The following is a 21,645-nucleotide window of genomic DNA, read 5'->3' as shown; positions in this document are numbered from 1 at the left end:
AATTGAAGTCATGGCAATGAATTTTCCTTAATTAATGTTTCAATAAACATGTACTTTTTGTGCCATGTTGCCACATAAGTTACAGTAATTAGTATGTAAATATGTGCTAGCCTGTCAACATCCACAAAGCGAGTAGTCTACCATAATCACAGTCATGCCAGTAGATAGCGGTACATATACTTATTGCCTACATCTATAGGGCCTACTTCTGTGTACTATAAGAAAATGATTCATATATTTCTAGTTGTCTTCACAAATTATGTATTGAATTATTTATAGCTCGAAGGGCAAGAGAGCTTAGGCCGTGGCGCCGATATTAACAACTCTAAAGGTCCACCAGTGGGATTCAGCACAAAGTTAAACAACATGATTATGAAATGGTACTGACCAAGTCTTGTTATCATTGGGGTCGGTCCGAAATCCAGTATGGCCGCCATGACTTCATGTATTAAAAAGTTTAAAATGGCCATAACACAAAAAGTAGACAATATACAGAGGTCATGTAATTATATTATTTGTAGATACTGTCATGGGTTAATTTTATCTTTGTACAATTTTCAAGGTCAGAGGTATAAAAAACAATCTATGGGGTCAAAGGTCACCAATTTATTTTTTTTTTTTTAAATTTTTTTTTTTAATATTTTTACATAGATCGATTCATTATGTCATGCTGATGATTTTAGTACCTTCGATGGCACTTTAGATTCAGGTGGTACGCCATTTTGAAATTTTAATGATTGCACGCTCATTCATGAATCTTTAAACGACATCCTCTAAAAAAACCAAGAGGCACAAAGATGTGATATTAGGCCTGTAGCATGCGTGGGTGAAGGGCTACCAAGTTTGTTCAAATGAAAGAACTTTACTTACATTCAATGTCACAGGGGATCAAATAGGCTAAAATGTTTAAACAACTCCTCAATAACCAAAAGTCCCAGGGACTTGATGTTTGGCCTGTAACATGCTGAATTGAAGGGCTACAACGTCACAGGGGTCAAATAGGCTAAAATCCTGAAATGACTTCTTCTGAATAGCCAAGAGGCCCAGATTCTTGATATTTGGTCTATAGCATGCTTGAATGAAGGTCTAAAAAAAGTTTAAGTTAATGATCTTGACCTACATTCATGCAATGTCATAAAGGTAATTGCTCCCTTAAGTTTGTCAAAAGTGTGAAAAGCCCGTCTTTAAACGACATCTTCTCAATAACCAGAAGATCCAGTGACTTGATATAAGGTCAGTAGCATGCCTGAATGTAGGGCTACTAAGTTTGATCACATGAATGACCTTGACATATATCGAAGGTCATGGGTTTCAATTATGTTAAAATCATTAAAAAAACTATTTCTCAAACGGAAATTCCCGGGATAATGATATTTGGGGAATAGCACGCTGAGTTGACAGGCTACCAAGTGTATGCACAAGAATAACCATCAAAAGTCAACATCCGGTATTCGGTAGGGATCAATTTTCTATCGGTAATGCGTAAAGCACAATACATACAACGACTGGTTCGTTTCGAATAACAACTTAGAGGCCCAGAAATTTGATAGTTGGTCTTTAGCATATACATTTTAAACTTCTCAAATTCCACCAGTGGGATTCACCACAAAACTTTTATAAAATAACTACGTTATCTTATGTGATTGCACTGCCATTATACGGAGGTTATATAATTATATTACTGGTATGTCTAGGGCTAACGTTTTTCCATCTTCAAGTTTAAAGGTCAGAGGGCAAATACAAAAAAAGCTTGCTGTAGGGTCAAAAGTCATCAAATTTTTCAACTTTTGCATTTTTAGGTGCTATGAAACAGCAACCTTAAGCGGTCATCGCCAAATTTTTCTAGAACAAATTTATTCGAAACTCTCGAGGGAATCAAAATGTCGCTTATTCTATGATAAGTCCCGAGGAGTTCAGGATGGGACCGGAAATAATATTTCCCAAAAAACGCTAACAACACACACGAGAATCTTACTCCTTCCGCGAAGAATTTATTTTAGATTTAGTAATATGATTCAAGCTTTTATATGTTTGAAGACATTTGTTGAATTTAAATAAATTTTAGAAAAAACAGCTGAAATCGCACACATTGATTTGTTTTAAGCTTGCCATACTTACACTTTTGGACATAAAACTATACTTTTATCTAATGTGATATTGGAGATATCATGTATGATAGTTCATTTTCATCATTCAACATAGATATTCTTTTGAATACAAATGAATGTATTACATCTAAAATATCTGTTAAGATTTTTGGATTGTCATAATTCATTTTAAGATGTCCATCATATTAGAATATATCTTCATTTAAAGATATCTTAACTTATCTATGATTCAATATTTGTTTGGCTCTTTTCACTATCCTTACAATAATATTACTTGTACCGTCGCATTAATTAAAACATTCACAGTTGTTTATTGCTTTTTTTTTACTCTTATCCAAGACAAGGTTCTTGAAAACACCGAGTCCAATAATAATACATATATTGTTCGCTAAAAATTTTCATTTTCATAAATCGTACAGCATTTTTAGTATTGATATATTTACGAAAACGATGTTTGTCAGGCTTCTTGATTAATAACCATGTAATTTTTTTTTCGTATGACCTAATGTAATATTTCCTATTGTGACGTCATAAAATGATAATGAAATCACCTCACACTTTGTGTATTATACCATGACATCACAAAATGTAGACAATAGATAAAGTCACAATTTTCTTCCGAATATAGTAATACGTGTTTTGCTGTGGTCAGTGTAATAGCAGAATAATCTAACACTGACACACTCGCTTTACATGAAGCACATTAAAGGTTATAATACAACTTTAATACAAAAGAAGAATGATTTATTAAAGAATTAAATACACTAAAACAAAGCTGAAAATTATTCTTTAGATTCAAACCAAACGACTTCCTTGTATTATAAAGCAGCTAGATCAGACAGTTCAGCAATCCCTTCACTTAGTCAATAACATAGCCTCAGGTCCCATCATTATCAGCACTTGTACAGGAGGGAAAACCCCTCAAAACGACAACGTTCAGGAGGGAAGATGCGAAATGGTACAAGATGTAGATAAAGGAGACGTTGAAAATGATACAGTATCAAGTTTAAAACTTTGATAATTAAATTCCTCTAAATAACTTTGACCAGTATGAATAATACTTATAGCACCTATATGAACTATTAACTATTAGTATCCAAATACTGATATTTGGCGGTTTGGAAAATACTTGTGAAGAGGGCACGATCTTTATGAAAATGTCATTTCTGATGCAATTTTATTGTAGTCGAAAGTTTATACTGCAGATGACAACTGTGATAGACGGTCCGTCATCCTTTCTGGACTTTTTATACTATTTTGTGTCGACGCAGGCGCACATTTTCGATGTTTGTAAAATTTTCCGTCAGTTGAATCACAAATCATTGCAGTTGGTAACCATATTAGCGTACCACGCGTCCGTTGTTGATACTGTAATAAGTATATGTTGTCCAACATTAGGTACCATCGCATACTTTACAGGTTCGCAAATGCTTCACAGTTGTGGTTCGAAGTGTAGAGGAATTGTTCCTGCATTTGTCAATTATAGTAAATGCTCTGGTAATCCGATCAAGGTAAAGAGTACGTCCCAGTTATGCAGTTATTGAACTATGTCGGATAGCTGTTCCAGTTATAGCACGTACATCCATGGCATGATATTACCGCATAGCGCGAAATTTTAGCGGTCATACAATTTGGCGATTTGGTCATGATAACTGAAAGTTAAATTTTGGCTGGTTAAAATTTAGTGATTTCCCTTAAATCTGGGGTTTTAATTGGGCGTTGAGCACATATATATTACCTACCGATATATAGATAATTATGTTATGTCCATACATCCAATCCATGTTGATTAAGTGTGTTGTGTATAATCGATCCTCTGTCTCGAAACCGGAAACTATTACCAATTTTTTTTAGACGAACACATACATGTAGATTTGTCAAATTAGTGTTGATATGAGTGTAGATTTGTCAAATTAGTGTTGATATGAGTATGTGTACAAGCAACAGTCAAAGAGAATTTAATCAACCTAATGATATTGCAGTGGTCATCTACTGTATGATGTGTATACGTACAGGTAAGTTAAACAATGAGTCTACAGGTAAAGTGTTAACATCAGTTCATTGAATGGTATGGGTAGATGGTTTTGTTTTCACAAAAAAATAATTATAATGCGATATATGTCATACTTTTATTGCTAAACATGTATCGTGAGTAGTTGTTCACTAGCTATATCGTATTATGCAATTGAACGTTTCAAGGGATATCCTTTCTTGACTTGATTCGTTACCGACACATTATATTGACCAGTTACCGTTATTTCAACCACAATTCTGCAGTGTGTATCCATGTACAGCCTTGTTAGTCCATCATTCTTTCTTTGCATATTTTTCTGGTGATATTTCCCGACATTGTATATCTAACGTGTGAAAGAATCGCCCTCGAGTGAACGCCATTTTGGTGTTGAACTTACTAATTGTCGTTGTCAATTATGCCTAATATTCGGGCACCGTATTGCAGTTGGTAACCATGTACAGTTTTGTTAATCCATCATCCTTTCTTTGCACACTTTTCTGGCTATCCATTAATAACGTATTCGAATCATGTAATCGAATCCTCATTGTCGAACGTTTTTACAGTTTCAAAAGGTTTTTTTTTCAAAATATAGAAGATTGGTTGTTTGAGTGAAGATCATTCAGATGTTGAAGTCAATTATGGACAATGTTCTCGTAATTCTTGTTGTTGTCGATATTTTGGTTTCATAAAGTTCGCATGTTTGTTCAAAAACTTTGTTTAAAGCGACTATTCGGGGAAGAAATAGGTCAAAGTTGAAAAAACGGCAAATCCATAAAGAAAATACACTCTTATGAAAAATTCTTATTGAAGTTTTGGCGATATGTAACCCCTAGAATTAAAAAATAATAATTTTCTGGGGAATCCTCTCACTGTCGAATGACGAGATAAAATGCAAATTTCCCGCTTTGGGCGCATGCGCAAGAATCTAGGCAAGTAGAACGTAAACATATAGATCTATATATAAGCGGCAGAAACATGGCTTCGAATTCCGAAGCCAAGAGATGTCGGCCTAGAATTGTAACGAGTTCGGCAACATAGCGACGTAAATAGAAATGGTCACAGGTCAACCCGATTATACGACTGGGGAAACAACACACTAGGTGGAAGACATTCAATGAAGAAAATAGTTTTCCTTTCCCTTTTTTTTCAAACCGAAGCCATTTTCCAAGCAAAACCGGAAATTCCCCTTCTTTTGGATAAGTGGTAAGGCCCCCCCTAGCCTGGGTTTACGGTATTGTTTGTCAAGGTCACATTGGTCAATAGGTTAAAATCTTCAAGCAACTTCTCAACAATCAAGAGACACAGGGACTTGATATTAGGCCTGTAGCATCTTTGGGTGAAGGGCTTCCAGGTTTGTTCAAATAACGACCTTGACATTCATTCAAGGTCACAAAGGTCAAAAAGGCTAAAATCTTCAAATGACTTCTCAATAACCAGGAGGCCCAGGGACTTGATATTAGGCCTGTAGCATGCTGGGATGAAGTGCTTCCATATTTGATCAAATGAATGACCTTGACCTTAATTCAAGGTCACGGGGTGGGATAGGCTAAAATCTGTGAACAATGATTTTTAGATAGCCAAGAGTCTCCGAGACATGATATTAGGCCAATAGTATGCTGGAATGAAGGACTAGAAAATTCATTGATATGAATAAACCTAGCCTAGTCCGATATTTAAATAAAGTGGTAATCAGCATAGTATCTGTAGAAATGACCTCAATCAACATCAAAGTTGCTGTAGAGCAAGGTGAGCGATACAGGCCCATTGGGCTTCTCGTTATTATTCTTAACACTGATATAACGTTCATATTTAAGTACATGATGGAGAACTTCAAGTCGATCATTAAACTAACATTTTAGTGATCAGAAGGTCAAGGTAACATCTAAAAATAAATGTTTTAGCTAACTTTTTTCCATCACACATGAAAGAGCATGATCCGCTGAGGCGGAATGTGCAATTTTTTTGATAATCGGGTAAAAAACGATGGAGATATGGACCCAGTTTCCCTAAAGGTCGTAGGTCTACTCGTAAATGTAAACGTAGACGTAAATCGAGTTACGACTTTATTTACGATTCCGTAAGGCGTGTTTCACAAAGCGTCGTAACTCTGAACGTAAACGTACATGTAGACGTAAACGTAACTTACGACTGGAATGGAGATCAATTATTCTGTAGTTACGAAAACAGATAATGCGGATTACTCACTTCCGTTTCGGTGTTTTTTTGTCGTCTGGGACTTGATATTTGGCCTGAAGCATGCTTAGAAGTCCGTTCAAATTGAGGATCTTTACATTCAAGATAACATGGTTAAAATACGCCTACATCTTTAATCAATGATTTCTCGATATCCTAGAGACTCCGAGGCCTGATATTTGGAAAATAGTATGCTGGAATGTAGGACTAGAAAAAATATTCACATGGATAAACCTAGCTTACTCTAATATTTGAATCAAGTGGTCATCAGCATAGCATCTGTAGAAATTACCTAGATTAACTTCAAAGTTGCTGTAGAACCAAGTGTGTGATACAGGTCCATCGGACCTCTTGTATATATCCAAGAACGTAGTTGACCGCTAAGGCCCATGGGTCTCTTGTTTTTTTCTTTTGAAATGACAATAACCGATCAATTATATATGTGCTACAGAAAAGTATAAGTACCAATTATATCGAAGCGTTCCGTTATAGTACTTTATGGTTTGCTACGCGTGTTGTTATCATTATAGTACATGTTTGTATGTGTCTGTCCATGTTCATGTTTGTGTGTGTCTGTCCATGTTCATGTTTGTGTGTGTCTGTCCATGTTCATGTTTGTGTGTGTCTGTCCATGTTCATGTTTGTGTGTGTCTGTTCATGTTCATGTTTGTGTGTGTCTGTCCAGGTTCATGTTTGTGTGTGTCTGTCCATGTTCATGTTTGTGTGTGTCTGTCCATGTTCATGTTTGTGTGTGTCTGTCCATGTTCATGTTTGTGTGTGTCTGTCCATGTTCATGTTTGTGTGTGTCTGTCCATGTTCATGTTTGTGTGTGTCTGTCCATGTTCATGTTTGTGTGTGTCTGTCCATGTTCATGTTTGTGTGTGTCTGTCCATGTTCATGTTTGTGTGTGTCTGTCCAGGTTCATGTTTGTGTGTGTCTGTCCAGGTTCATGTTTGTGTGTGTCTGTCCGGGTTCATGTTTTTGTCACTACGTAAGGGTGTGATCAGGAGTCTGAATGTATTTAATTTTCTTTCGATGTTGTTTGAGATGTATTTGTATTGTACTTTATTTCTCTTACTCTTAATATTTGGAGAAAATAAAGGAAATAATAAGAATGAAAACAGCGCATTATTTCTAATGCATATTAATGAGAATTCGATTTTCATTCAAACAATTTTGCGCACGCATATTTAATGGAAATTACATAGATGCCATTAACAAAGTTAGTGCTAACATCAATGGCATTAAATCAGCCATGATATCCAGGGCGTAACCCAGTCTTATGCATTCTTCATTAATTACGATGATACTTCATTTAAACTAACTATTTGATTTTGCTGAAATAGAACATGCATTTCTCCCATTTCGTAATTGTTATTCACGTTAAAGAATCAGGCTGTTACCACGGGGCATGTAACCAAAATATTGTTAATGTCCCTGTATCTGTTAAGTGGCATACTATACCTCTTTTCTCAGCATTAAAGGAATAGATGTTTTCAGATGCCGGTCAAGAAAGAAATAGCTATAAATTGACCTATGCATATTTCGTTTCTTTACTTTTTAAATATTGAAATTCCATAGTCAGACTTTTCTTAAGTGTAAATCATAATCGCTTCATGTAATGACGTGCAGTAGATTTCCTATTACAGCTAATCACAGTGAATATCTTTAGAGACACAAATATTACTGAGAAGACTACTTCATACTACACAATTCAATAAACGGATAATGATTAAGTAATAATCATACATAGTAGAAAATGTATGGAAGCAAACATTTTCAAGCAGAAAATTGGATTCATAGAAATACCAAATGTTCACTACATGTCGTAATCTAATCGTGACATAATTGAATTGACGTGATACAGATTAAAATAAAACCCCACACATATGGAGTATATATAGTAGTTTCTGTATAATGTTATACTCTCGTTCGTATTACACAACATTAACGCGTTGGATTGAGACCGTATCTAATTAGTGGCTTTCCCCTTTAGTACATTTATTAGCTCACCTGCCCGAAGGGCAAGTGAGCTTATGCCGTGGTGCGGCGTCCGTCGTCCGGCCGTCCGGCCGTCCGTCCGGCGTCAACTTTTTCATTTAAACAACTTCTTCTCAATAACCAAGAGGCCCAGGGACTTGATATTGGGCCTGTAGCATGCTGAGGTGAAGGCCTACAAAGTTTGTTCAAATAAATGACCTTGACCTTCATTCAAGGTCACAGGGGTCAAATAGGCTATAATCTTCAAACGACTTCTTCTCAATAACCAAGAGGCCCAGGGACTTGATATTGGGCCTGTAGCGTGCTGGGGTGAAGGGCTACAAAGTTTGTTCAAATAAATGACCTTGACCTTCATTCAAGGTCACATGGGTCAAATAGGCTATAATCTTCAAATGACTTCTTCTCAATAACCAAGAGGCCCAGGGACTTGATATTGGGCCTGTAGCATGCTGGGATGAAGGGCTACAAAGTTTGTTCAAATAAATGACCTTGACCTTCATTCAAGGTCACAGGGGTCAAATAGGCTATAATCTTCAAACAACTTCTTCTCAATAACCAAGAGGCCCAGGGACTTGATATTGGGCCTGTAGCATGCTGGGGTGAAGGGCTACAAAGTTTGTTCAAATAAATGACCTTGACCTACATTCAAGGTCACATGGGTCAAATAGGCTATCATCTTCAAACGACTTCTTCTCAATAACCAAGAGGCCCAGGGACTTGATATTGGGCCTGTAGCATGCTGGGGTAAAGGGCTACAAAGTTTGTTCAAATAAATGACCTTGACCTTCATTCAAGGTCACATGGGTCAAATAGGCTATAATCTTCAAATGACTTCTTCTCAATAACCAAGAGGCCCAGGGACTTGATATTGGGCCTGTAGCATGCTGGGGTGAAGGGCTACCAATTTTGTTCAAATAAATGACTTTGACCTTCATTCAAGGTCACAGGGGTGAAATTTGCGATAGCCAAGAGCCTCCAAGACCTGATATTAGGCCAATAGAATGCTGGAATGAAGGACTAGAACATAGTATCTTTAGAAATGACCTCATCAACTTCAAAGTTGCTGTAGAGCCAGGTGAGCGATACAGGCCCATGGGCCTCTTGTTACGATTGATAAGCATATGGACAATGTGGTATAGCCCCTATATCCATATCAATATATTACAACAGGAACAGTTTTTAAAATGTTCCTGTATTTGTAATGTTGTGGCATTTTGTGCCAAAGTTTGTTTGTTTGTTTGTTTGTTTTTTTTAATTTTTTTTTTATATACAGAGTGGCATATGGTTTTATTAATCCACTGTCGTTTGAAAAACGGGGGGACTATAGGTTTACCCTCCGTCTGTCTGTCTGTCTGTCACGCAATAGTTGTCCGGACAACTCCTTCTGAAGTACTACTCCGATTTTAATGAAACTTGGTATACATGATCAGTATAACATGTAGTTGTGCATCCCACTTTGTTTTTTTTGAAAAACCGATTTTCAAAATGGCCGCCGGCTTCTTATTGGTTGAGGCTTGTCCGGACAACTCCTCCTAATGTACAACTCCGATTTTAAGGAAACTTGGTATACATGATCAGTATAACATGTAGTTGTGCATCCCACATATTTTTTTTTTCGAAAATCCTTTTTTTCAAAATGGCCGCCGGCTTCTCATTGGTTGAGGCTTGTCCGGACAACTCCTCCTAAAGTACTACTCCGATTTTAACGCAACTTGGTATACATGATCAGTATAACATGTAGTTAAAAAAATGGGAAATGAATAGGTGCACTCCTAGCTCAGGCAGGGGACTTTGTATTGCTGTTGCAATACTATCAATCCTTGTTAAATTTATATGTACGGATAAAAAAGTTTTGCAACAAGCCTTTAGATTTCTATTTAGTGTGAGTGTTGGTCGAGTATACTACTTCTGTATTCTTTCCGTAGTCCAATGTTAAGTCCATTACCTACGCTATTTGATTGGTCAGAAAACAAAATTATTAGTCCAATAGTGAAAACGGAAATGAAGTGGATCACAGCTTACCTCCGAACTATCCTAAGAGCGGAAAAACATAGAATATATCCTATTTTGTTCTCCGTGAAAATGACCCGTCATCCGGTTTATATAAATTATGTTGTGTCATGTAACATCCATTGTTCAAATCGTCTGCTGTGACGAGGATTTGTTTTGTTTCACTTACGTTTAATTTTAAGTGTACTCAAGAGCAGACGTAGACTTGCGTGTAGAGTTAAGTGTACTCGAGAGCAGACGTAGACTTACGTGTAGAGTTAAGTGTACTCGAGAGCAGACGTAGACTTACGTGTAGAGTTAAGTGTACTCGAGAGACGTAGACTTACGTGTAGAGTTAAGTGTACTCAAGGCAGACGTAGACTTACGTGTAGAGTTAAGTGTACTCAAGAGCAGACGTAGACTTGCGTGTAGAGTTAAGTGTACTCAAGGCAGACGTAGACTTACGTGTAGAGTTAAGTGTACTCAAGGCAGACGTAGACTTACGTGTAGAGTTAAGTGTACTCAAGGCAGACGTAGACTTACGTGTAGAGTTAAGTGTACTCGAGAGACGTAGACTTACGTGTAGAGTTAAGTGTACTCAAGGCAGACGTAGACTTACGTGTAGAGTTAAGTGTACTCGAGAGCAGACGAAGACTTACGTGTAGAGTTAAGTGTACTCAAGGCAGACGTAGACTTACGTGTAGAGTTAAGTGTACTCAAGAGCAGACGTAGACTTGCGTGTAGAGTTAAGTGTACTCAAGGCAGACGTAGACTTACGTGTAGAGTTAAGTGTACTCAAGGCAGACGTAGACTTACGTGTAGAGTTAAGTGTACTCAAGGCAGACGTAGACTTACGTGTAGAGTTAAGTGTACTCAAGGCAGACGTAGACTTACGTGTAGAGTTAAGTGTACTCAAGGCAGACGTAGACTTACGTGTAGAGTTAAGTGTACTCAAGGCAGACGTAGACTTACGTGTAGAGTTAAGTGTACTCGAGAGCAGACGTGGACTTACGTGTAGAGTTAAGTGTACTCGAGAGACGTAGACTTACGTGTAGAGTTAAGTGTACTCGAGAGACGTAGACTTACGTGTAGAGTTAAGTGTACTCGAGAGCAGACGAAGACTTACGTGTAGAGTTAAGTGTACTCGAGAGCAGACGTAGACTTACGTGTAGAGTTAAGTGTACTCGAGAGCAGACGAAGACTTACGTGTAGAGTTAAGTGTACTCAAGGCAGACGTAGACTTACGTGTAGAGTTAAGTGTACTCGAGAGCAGACGAAGACTTACGTGTAGAGTTAAGTGTACTCAAGGCAGACGTAGACTTACGTGTAGAGTTAAGTGTACTCGAGAGCAGACGTAGACTTACGTGTAGAGTTAAGTGTACTCGAGAGCAGACGTAGACTTACGTGTAGAGTTAAGTGTACTCAAGGCAGACGTAGACTTACGTGTAGAGTTAAGTGTACTCGAGAGCAGACGTAGACTTACGTGTAGAGTTAAGTGTACTCGAGAGCAGACGTAGACTTACGTGTAGAGTTAAGTGTACTCGAGAGCAGACGAAGACTTACGTGTAGAGTTAAGTGTACTCAAGGCAGACGTAGACTTACGTGTAGAGTTAAGTGTACTCGAGAGCAGACGAAGACTTACGTGTAGAGTTAAGTGTACTCGAGAGCAGACGTAGACTTACGTGTAGAGTTAAGTGTACTCGAGAGCAGACGTAGACTTACGTGTAGAGTTAAGTGTACTCAAGGCAGACGTAGACTTGCGTGTAGAGTTAAGTGTACTCAAGGCAGACGTAGACTTACGTGTAGAGTTAAGTGTACTCAAGAGCAGACGTAGACTTACGTGTAGAGTTAAGTGTACTCGAGAGCAGACGTAGACTTACGTGTAGAGTTAAGTGTACTCGAGAGCAGACGTAGACTTACGTGTAGAGTTAAGCGTAACTTTACGCTTTGCGGAGTTACGACTTTAAATGAAAAACATTTTAGACGTAAGATACGTCCACGTCTACGTGTAGACTTACGACCTTTAGTGAAACTGGGACATGGCACTTTGTAAAAAATCAAAGTTTTCCCCGCCAAAATTTAAAAATAGGCAAAAATGCAATTAAAATGCTTCTATATATACAGACATGATTTTTGACACAACAATAACATATAAGAGTGTGCCTACAAAACCAATGATATTTTATTGACCTTAACCTTCATTCAAGGTCAAATAATAAAAAAAAAAAAAAAATTAAAAAATAAATCCTTTCGAATCATGTTCTCCGTCTGTTGCTTTTCTCCTTGCACAATTAATGCATCTTGTAGTTCATGATCGGTGCTAAATTTCCTCTGTTACATGTTGTAAGAATATATCAAGGTCAAGTTCCCAGATTGAGGTCAAATCAAGCTCAAAATTTTAAAATTCAAAATGAGGTTTAATGTTTTAATTATATTGGGATATTGTGATAGATTATCTATGTAATATTCCTGTGGAACTTATGGTATTTCTTAAACCAATTCATATGAACAATTTGTAAATTTTGATTTTTTATCAAGACCCCAAATTCTGACATCTCCATATTTCAAATATGGAGTAATGAATTAATTGATCAATTGGAAATTGAAGTCATGGCAATGAATTTTCCTTAATTAATTTTTCAATAAACATGTACTTTTTGTGCCATGTTGCCACATACGTTACAGTAATTAGTATGTAAATATGTGCTAGCCTGTCAACATCCACAAAGCGAGTAGTCTACCATAATCACAGTCATGCCAGTAGATAGCGGTACGTATACTTATTGCCTACATCTATAGGGCCTACTTCTGTGTACTATAAGAAAATGATTCATATATTTCTAGTTGTCTTCACAAATTATGTATTGAATTATTTATAGCTCGAAGGGCAAGAGAGCTTAGGCCGTGGCGCCGATATTAACAACTCTAAAGGTCCACCAGTGGGATTCAGCACAAAGTTTACCAACATGATTATGAGATGGTACTGACCAAGTCTTGTTATCATTGGGGTCGGTCCGAAATCCAGTATGGCCGCCATGACTTCATGTATTAAAAAATTTAAAATGGCCATAACACAAAAAGTAGACAATATACAGAGGTCATGTAATTATATTATTTATTTATTTTTTTTTTTTTTTAATATTTTTACATAGATCGATTCATTATGTCATGCTGATGATTTTAGTACCTTCGATGGCACTTTAGATTCAGGTGGTACGCCATTTTGAAATTTTAATGATTGCACGCTCATTCATGAATCTTTAAACGACATCCTCTAAAAAAACCAAGAGGCACAAAGATGTGATATTAGGCCTGTAGCATGCGTGGGTGAAGGGCTACCAAGTTTGTTCAAATGAAAGAACTTTACTTACATTCAATGTCACAGGGGATCAAATAGGCTAAAATGTTTAAACAACTCCTCAATAACCAAAAGTCCCAGGGACTTGATGTTTGGCCTGTAACATGCTGAATTGAAGGGCTACAACGTCACAGGGGTCAAATAGGCTAAAATCCTGAAATGACTTCTTCTGAATAGCCAAGAGGCCCAGATTCTTGATATTTGGTCTATAGCATGCTTGAATGAAGGTCTAAAAAAAGTTTAAGTTAATGATCTTGACCTACATTCATGCAATGTCATAAAGGTAATTGCTCCCTTAAGTTTGTCAAAAGTGTGAAAAGCCCGTCTTTAAACGACATCTTCTCAATAACCAGAAGATCCAGTGACTTGATATAAGGTCAGTAGCATGCCTGAATGTAGGGCTACTAAGTTTGATCACATGAATGACCTTGACATATATCGAAGGTCATGGGTTTCAATTATGTTAAAATCATTAAAAAAACTATTTCTCAAACGGAAATTCCCGGGATAATGATATTTGGGGAATAGCACGCTGAGTTGACAGGCTACCAAGTGTATGCACAAGAATAACCATCAAAAGTCAACATCCGGTATTCGGTAGGGATCAATTTTCTATCGGTAATGCGTAAAGCACAATACATACAACGACTGGTTCGTTTCGAATAACAACTTAGAGGCCCAGAAATTTGATAGTTGGTCTTTAGCATATACATTTTAAACTTCTCAAATTCCACCAGTGGGATTCACCACAAAACTTTTATAAAATAACTACGTTATCTTATGTGATTGCACTGCCATTATACGGAGGTTATATAATTATATTACTGGTATGTCTAGGGCTAACGTTTTTCCATCTTCAAGTTTAAAGGTCAGAGGGCAAATACAAAAAAGCTTGCTGTAGGGTCAAAAGTCACCAAATTTTTCAACTTTTGCATTTTTAGGTGCTATGAAACAGCAACCTTAAGCGGTCATCGCCAAATTTTTCTAGAACAAATTTATTCGAAACTCTCGAGGGAATCAAAATGTCGCTTATTCTATGATAAGTCCCGAGGAGTTCAGGATGGGACCGGAAATAATATTTCCCAAAAAACGCTAACAACACACACGAGAATCTTACTCCTTCCGCGAAGAATTTATTTTAGATTTAGTAATATGATTCAAGCTTTTATATGTTTGAAGACATTTGTTGAATTTAAATAAATTTTAGAAAAAACAGCTGAAATCGCACACATTGACTTGTTTTAAGCTTGCCATACTTACACTTTTGGACATAAAACTATACTTTTATCTAATGTGATATTGGAGATATCATGTATGATAGTTCATTTTCATCATTCAACATAGATATTCTTTTGAATACAAATGAATGTATTACATCTAAAATATCTGTTAAGATTTTTGGATTGTCATAATTCATTTTAAGATGTCCATCATATTAGAATATATCTTCATTTAAAGATATCTTAACTTATCTATGATTCAATATTTGTTTGGCTCTTTTCACTATCCTTACAATAATATTACTTGTACCGTCGCATTAATTAAAACATTCACAGTTGTTTATTGCTTTTTTTTAATAATAATACATATATTGTTCGCTAAAAATTTTCATTTTCATAAATCGTACAGCATTTTTAGTATTGATATATTTACGAAAACGATGTTTGTCAGGCTACTTGATTAATAACCATGTAATTTTTTTTTCGTATGACCTAATGTAATATTTCCTATTGTGACGTCATAAAATGATAATGAAATCACCTCACACTTTGTGTATTATACCATGACATCACAAAATGTAGACAATAGATAAAGTCACAATTTTCTTCCGAATATAGTAATACGTGTTTTGCTGTGGTCAGTGTAATAGCAGAATAATCTAACACTGACACACTCGCTTTACATGAAGCACATTAAAGGTTATAATACAACTTTAATACAAAAGAAGAATGATTTATTAAAGAATTAAATACACTAAAACAAAGCTGAAAATTATTCTTTAGATTCAAACCAAACGACTTCCTTGTATTATAAAGCAGCTAGATCAGACAGTTCAGCAATCCCTTCACTTAGTCAATAATATAGCCTAAGGTCCCATCATTATCAGCACTTGTACAGGAGGGAAAACCCCTCAAAACGACAACGTTCAGGAGGGAAGATGCGAAATGGTACAAGATGTAGATAAAGGAGACGTTGAAAATGATACAGTATCAAGTTTAAAACTTTGATAATTAAATTCCTCTAAATAACTTTGACCAGTATGAATAATACTTATAGCACCTATATGAACTATTAACTATTAGTATCCAAATACTGATATTTGGCGGTTTGGAAAATACTTGTGAAGAGGGCACGATCTTTATGAAAATGTCATTTCTGATGCAATTTTATTGTAGTCGAAAGTTTATACTGCAGATGACAACTGTGATAGACGGTCCGTCATCCTTTCTGGACTTTTTATACTATTTTGTGTCGACGCAGGCGCACATTTTCGATGTTTGTAAAATTTTCCGTCAGTTGAATCACAAATCATTGCAGTTGGTAACCATATTAGTGTACCACGCGTCCGTTGTTGATACTGTAATAAGTATATGTTGTCCAACATTAGGTACCATCGCATACTTTACAGGTTCGCAAATGCTTCACAGTTGTGGTTCGAAGTGTAGAGGAATTGTTCCTGCATTTGTCAATTATAGTAAATGCTCTGGTAATCCGATCAAGGTAAAGAGTACGTCCCAGTTATGCAGTTATTGAACTATGTCGGATAGCTGTTCCAGTTATAGCACGTACATCCATGGCATGATATTACCGCATAGCGCGAAATTTTAGCGGTCATACAATTTGGCGATTTGGTCATGATAACTGAAAGTTAAATTTTGGCTGGTTAAAATTTAGTGATTTCCCTTAAATCTGGGGTTTTAATTGGGCGTTGAGCACATATATATTACCTACCGATATATATAGATAATTATGTTATGTCCATACATCCAATCCATGTTGATTAAGTGTGTTGTGTATAATCGATCCTCTGTCTCGAAACCGGAAACTATTACCAAATTTTTTTAGACGAACACATACATGTAGATTTGTCAAATTAGTGTTGATATGAGTGTAGATTTGTCAAATTAGTGTTGATATGAGTGTAGATTTGTCAAATTAGTGTTGATATGAGTATGTGTACAAGCAACAGTCAAAGAGAATTTAATCAACCTAATGATATTGCAGTGGTCATCTACTGTATGATGTGTATACGTACAGGTAAGTTAAACAATGAGTCTACAGGTAAAGTGTTAACATCAGTTCATTGAATGGTATGGGTAGATGGTTTTGTTTTCACAAAAAAATAATTATAATGCGATATATGTCATACTTTTATTGCTAAACATGTAGTCCATCATTCTTTCTTTGCATATTTTTCTGGTGATATTTCCCGACATTGTATATCTAACGTGTGAAAGAATCCCCCTCGAGTGAACGCCATTTTGGTGTTGAACTTACTAATTGTCGTTGTCAATTATGCCTAATATTCGGGCACCGTATTGCAGTTGGTAACCATGTACAGTTTTGTTAATCCATCATCCTTTCTTTGCACACTTTTCTGGCTATCCATTAATAACGTATTCGAATCATGTAATCGAATCCTCATTGTCGAACGTTTTTACAGTTTCAAAAGGTTTTTTTTCAAAATATAGAAGATTGGTTGTTTGAGTGAAGATCATTCAGATGTTGAAGTCAATTATGGACAATGTTCTCGTAATTCTTGTTGTTGTCGATATTTTGGTTTCATAAAGTTCGCATGTTTGTTCAAAAACTTTGTTTAAATAATTTAAGTATCAGGGATCAGGCAATCTATTACAGTGCTAATAGTATACATGTATATACATATATTCACTTTCTTACTCTCTATCTGTACATATCTTTTTCATTCTCTCCCTCTCTTTCATATGAACAAATACATACATGTATGCAAATACCAGAAGTATACCATGTCTGTTAAAGGCGTTCGGGTATATGCAAAATCAATATGAAAACAATAAAACAATTTTGTATAATTTCCAAATAAATTAATAATATGTTTATATCGAAAAATAAATGTTGTTATTTTGCTTTACAAATGTTTTGGATAATATCAAAAGTTAACAACATGAATGGGTATCACACATAAAAATACATATTGCTATTAAATTCAATATTTAATTGCATCACATCAAACCCAACCCAAAATAAATGAATATGCCAAACAAGACGTGTCTATGACATATGCAGTTAGAAGCATTTGCGATAAGGTAAGAGTGTGGTTGGGGATATGGGTGGATCAGGGATACAACATCATCCGTTGGTTACATGTAACTGGTCGGCTAAAGCTGTAAAACCCAGTCCCTTAACACTCAATTTATACATTTCGCCACACGTCTCTACGTGTGGGCGCAACCCCGGTGTGTGGAGGCCCGGATATAAGACTGTACCTCCCCTTTGATATTTGATCCGGTTAGTTTTGAAAAGATATTGAAATAGCTTCGTGATAACTATAATAACATAACAATACATGTACATAAATCGTATCAATATCTTTCACATAAACATGGTCAATCAACGTCCCCCTTCTGTTGTGACTTCTTTAACACACTGTATGTATCCATGGGATTCCATCAGTAACGATAATTATGATTTTTTTTCCCAAAATATTCCGATAGAAATTATCAAAACATTGTTGACCTCATATTAGTATTACTTACTAATTGCACCAAATGTGTCATTTTATCTTTGAAGTGTTCAATATTGTTCGTTTGTGGTCTATAAATAGTAATAACAATAACATTTTCGGTTTGAAATGCAATATACTCCAAGTCATCAACTTCAAGGTAAATTCGCTCAAATTCTGTGTTTTGTTTACTCAATACTGCTTTTCCACCATGACCTTGTGCTTGTAATTTGTTTGTATCTTTACACGACATTTTTCTGGTTTAACTGTGTAATTGAAAGTTGCTTACATGGACAGTTTCAGTTCTATCTTCCTGTAACCAGGTTTCTGTAAAGCATATGTAATCTGCATCAGACTTTTGTTTGTTTGATCGTATATCATGTAAATGAGGAGTAATGCCCACCGTATTATGATACATTATATTTGTAATTTTCCCCAAAATCTTGCATTTGATGAATTGCGTCTTTTATTTTGGGTTGCAGAAAATTGCTTTTTCGTCAAAATCTTAAGTCCATTTATAGATGTAACACGACTCAAGGCAACATAAGCCTGGCCTGGTACAAATACAGTACTGTCGGTCGTTAAACCCTGAACCTTATCAACAGTACACGCCCATGCTAGGTTTAATGGACGTTTTCGTCTTGTATTTCTAGTTTCTGCCTATTATTTCTTCTTGACGTTCTATCATAACGAATGTTTCATTGCCCACTTTTCTTCCTGTATTAGACCAACCATTTTATCATAAAAACAAGCTTCAACACATTTGACTGTTACGCTACTGATATATTTTATCAACTGTTTAACTGCCCCAAATGCACCACCAAGTCCATCCTATGCTTCGACATTTTGGAGCTTAGCAAAGAACATTTTCTTGTTTGCGTTCATCTTTTGTCCAATCTTCTGCTCCAATACTGACATGATCGTTGGAAATTGTGTGTTATGTATTCAACTTATGTTCATCAACCTGGTCATTACAAGCATATATATGGATTGCGTTACTTACTTCACCCGGTTCTCTATTGGACAACAGTTCTCTCTCATTATTGAACACATTATCGTTTTTGTTTTTTACTCGACATCGGTTCAACACCATATCAAATATTCTTTATCATCTTTCTGTTTCATGATTTTGTTTAAGTTTACGAAACAAAAATTGTCAGTCCACAGGTCGTAGAAAATACCTTTTGCATACACTGACTTGCCTTTAACAGCAGGGAGCCGATAAAAAGTATCCGACAGCTAAAATACTAACGTTGCCAAACGGAGAATGATCACCAGTCTGTTTAATTTGCCTTAACCGACCGTGAATATATGAAAGTAATTTCTTATCAACCATCAATATCTCGTCAATGACAACCAGGTGTAGTTGAGCTAATTTACTTCGCAAACTGTTCAACTTTTCATCATCAAGTGGTTGGTATATTGCGGTGGCTTCTATTTGTATTGCCAATGTGTTGTGAATGGTTGCACCACCAATATTACATTCCACGACGTTGGTTGGAATAACTAATAAAACTGATACATCATCTGGAGGCGCAAAAAGTCGTGTACACTCATAATATACTTCTTCGATCAAATGACTTTTTCCAGTACCGGCTCCTCCACTGAGGAAGACATGTATTGGGTCAGGATTTCTACCATGGATTGTGTGGAGACACCATTTCATTATCTTTGCAAATACATCGCTTTGTTTGTCATTCACTGAACTCAATATTGACACTCCTTCTTCCCTTGCTACCACTTTTGGGCATATTTCTACGATTTGGGTATTCTTATTGCAAACCAAATCAGGTATTCCTTCAAAATATCTTCGTTTTGTTTTGTGTTTGGCTTTTCCTGTTCACATTCAATGCGTTCTGATTCAGTTTCAGGGCAACTCTGTGCCCATGCATCCTCTCGAGGTCCATCATTTTCCAACGCATTCTCGGCATCGTCGAGCACATCTATACCTTACTCAAAGAAACTACGGTGCGTATCTACAATCGATTTCACCTCTTCCAATGCTTCATTAATTCCAAATTTCACATAACCAGTGTTATAAAACTCCTCGTATGTTTCAAGCCCGTTTGGCTTTAATTGTGCATCTACTCTATATACGGTAGGAAAAGTTGGAGTATGCTCTGGACATATTTCTCTGGTGTCCATGTGATTGAGAAAACGGGGGTATCGAATAACATCGACATCTGTTCTTGTTCTTTTCAATATTGACCCTAAACCATTATGTAGAGTGTACACGGTGTTATAGTGGTTACAATCTCGTGCAACTGCTGTTGAGGATAAAACTCTGTACTCAACACAAAATGTACATATCAACTAAACTGGTCACCCATATACTACAATCATCGGTTTCTGATCTGGCTTTGATAACAGAGTGTGGAAGACTCATTCTAACTAGATTGTATAAACTTGTTTTTCTTGGGCTTTCTTTTAGTCTTGAATTACAAACTCTTTTGCTTCTTGCGCACTTATTCATGGTGATGAAGATATGCACTCCCCAATTTTTTCATTGCCTGCTCTGCGTCAGCATTTCCCTCTCTGGCTTCTGTTTGAGCATGGTCAAGTATTTGACTCATTTCCCTTTCTGCTTTGGCTATGTATGACACCATGTATACTACACATGCATAAGCATCAGTAACGTATTGGATATCAATATATGCATATCAACAACGAAGCAAGTTACGATAATATTGATTAATCCAAACATCCCGTTGTTCCCTTTTCAAAACTACGTTTGTCCTCGTCGTTAGAGTATCGCAAGCCAGTTCAAACAAGCACTGTGTTAGTCCGAGTTGCTTAAAGATATCATCAACGGTTGTGTTTCCGTTTTCTTCATTTGCCATATGCTTCCAGTTTCAACTGGCATGCCGCTAACCTTTAAGCTATGCGCACAAATTCTTCAGCGCTCATAGTGGGTTCACACTTTGTTTGAGGTATTCATTAGCTGGGCGTGACACAAATGTATTGTTTGAGGTCTGGGGAAATTAAATCTACATGCTTTCCCATTTATTTACATGATTTGGAATGTCGTTTGCTATGCTGCTGTACACTTGTTACAATTTCACGCATTTCTGGCCCATGTTCCGAAGGTACGTATTGCACAGGATATGTATTTGTCAATAAATTCAACTATATTTTGGGTATTCCTACAAAAACAAAAACAAAAAAAAACAATGAGTATGTGATCCTCTTTGTTGAAATTCTGATACACTTGTTATTAATCATGTTTATGAATAAAAAGGATCACTGGATAGCAGGTGAGCCATTTGGGCCCATTGGGCCC

Source organism: Pecten maximus, chromosome 2, assembly GCF_902652985.1.
Source record: "Pecten maximus chromosome 2, xPecMax1.1, whole genome shotgun sequence".
In the NCBI taxonomy this organism is placed as follows: domain Eukaryota; kingdom Metazoa; phylum Mollusca; class Bivalvia; order Pectinida; family Pectinidae; genus Pecten; species Pecten maximus.
Note: the sequence above shows the minus strand (reverse complement) of the source record.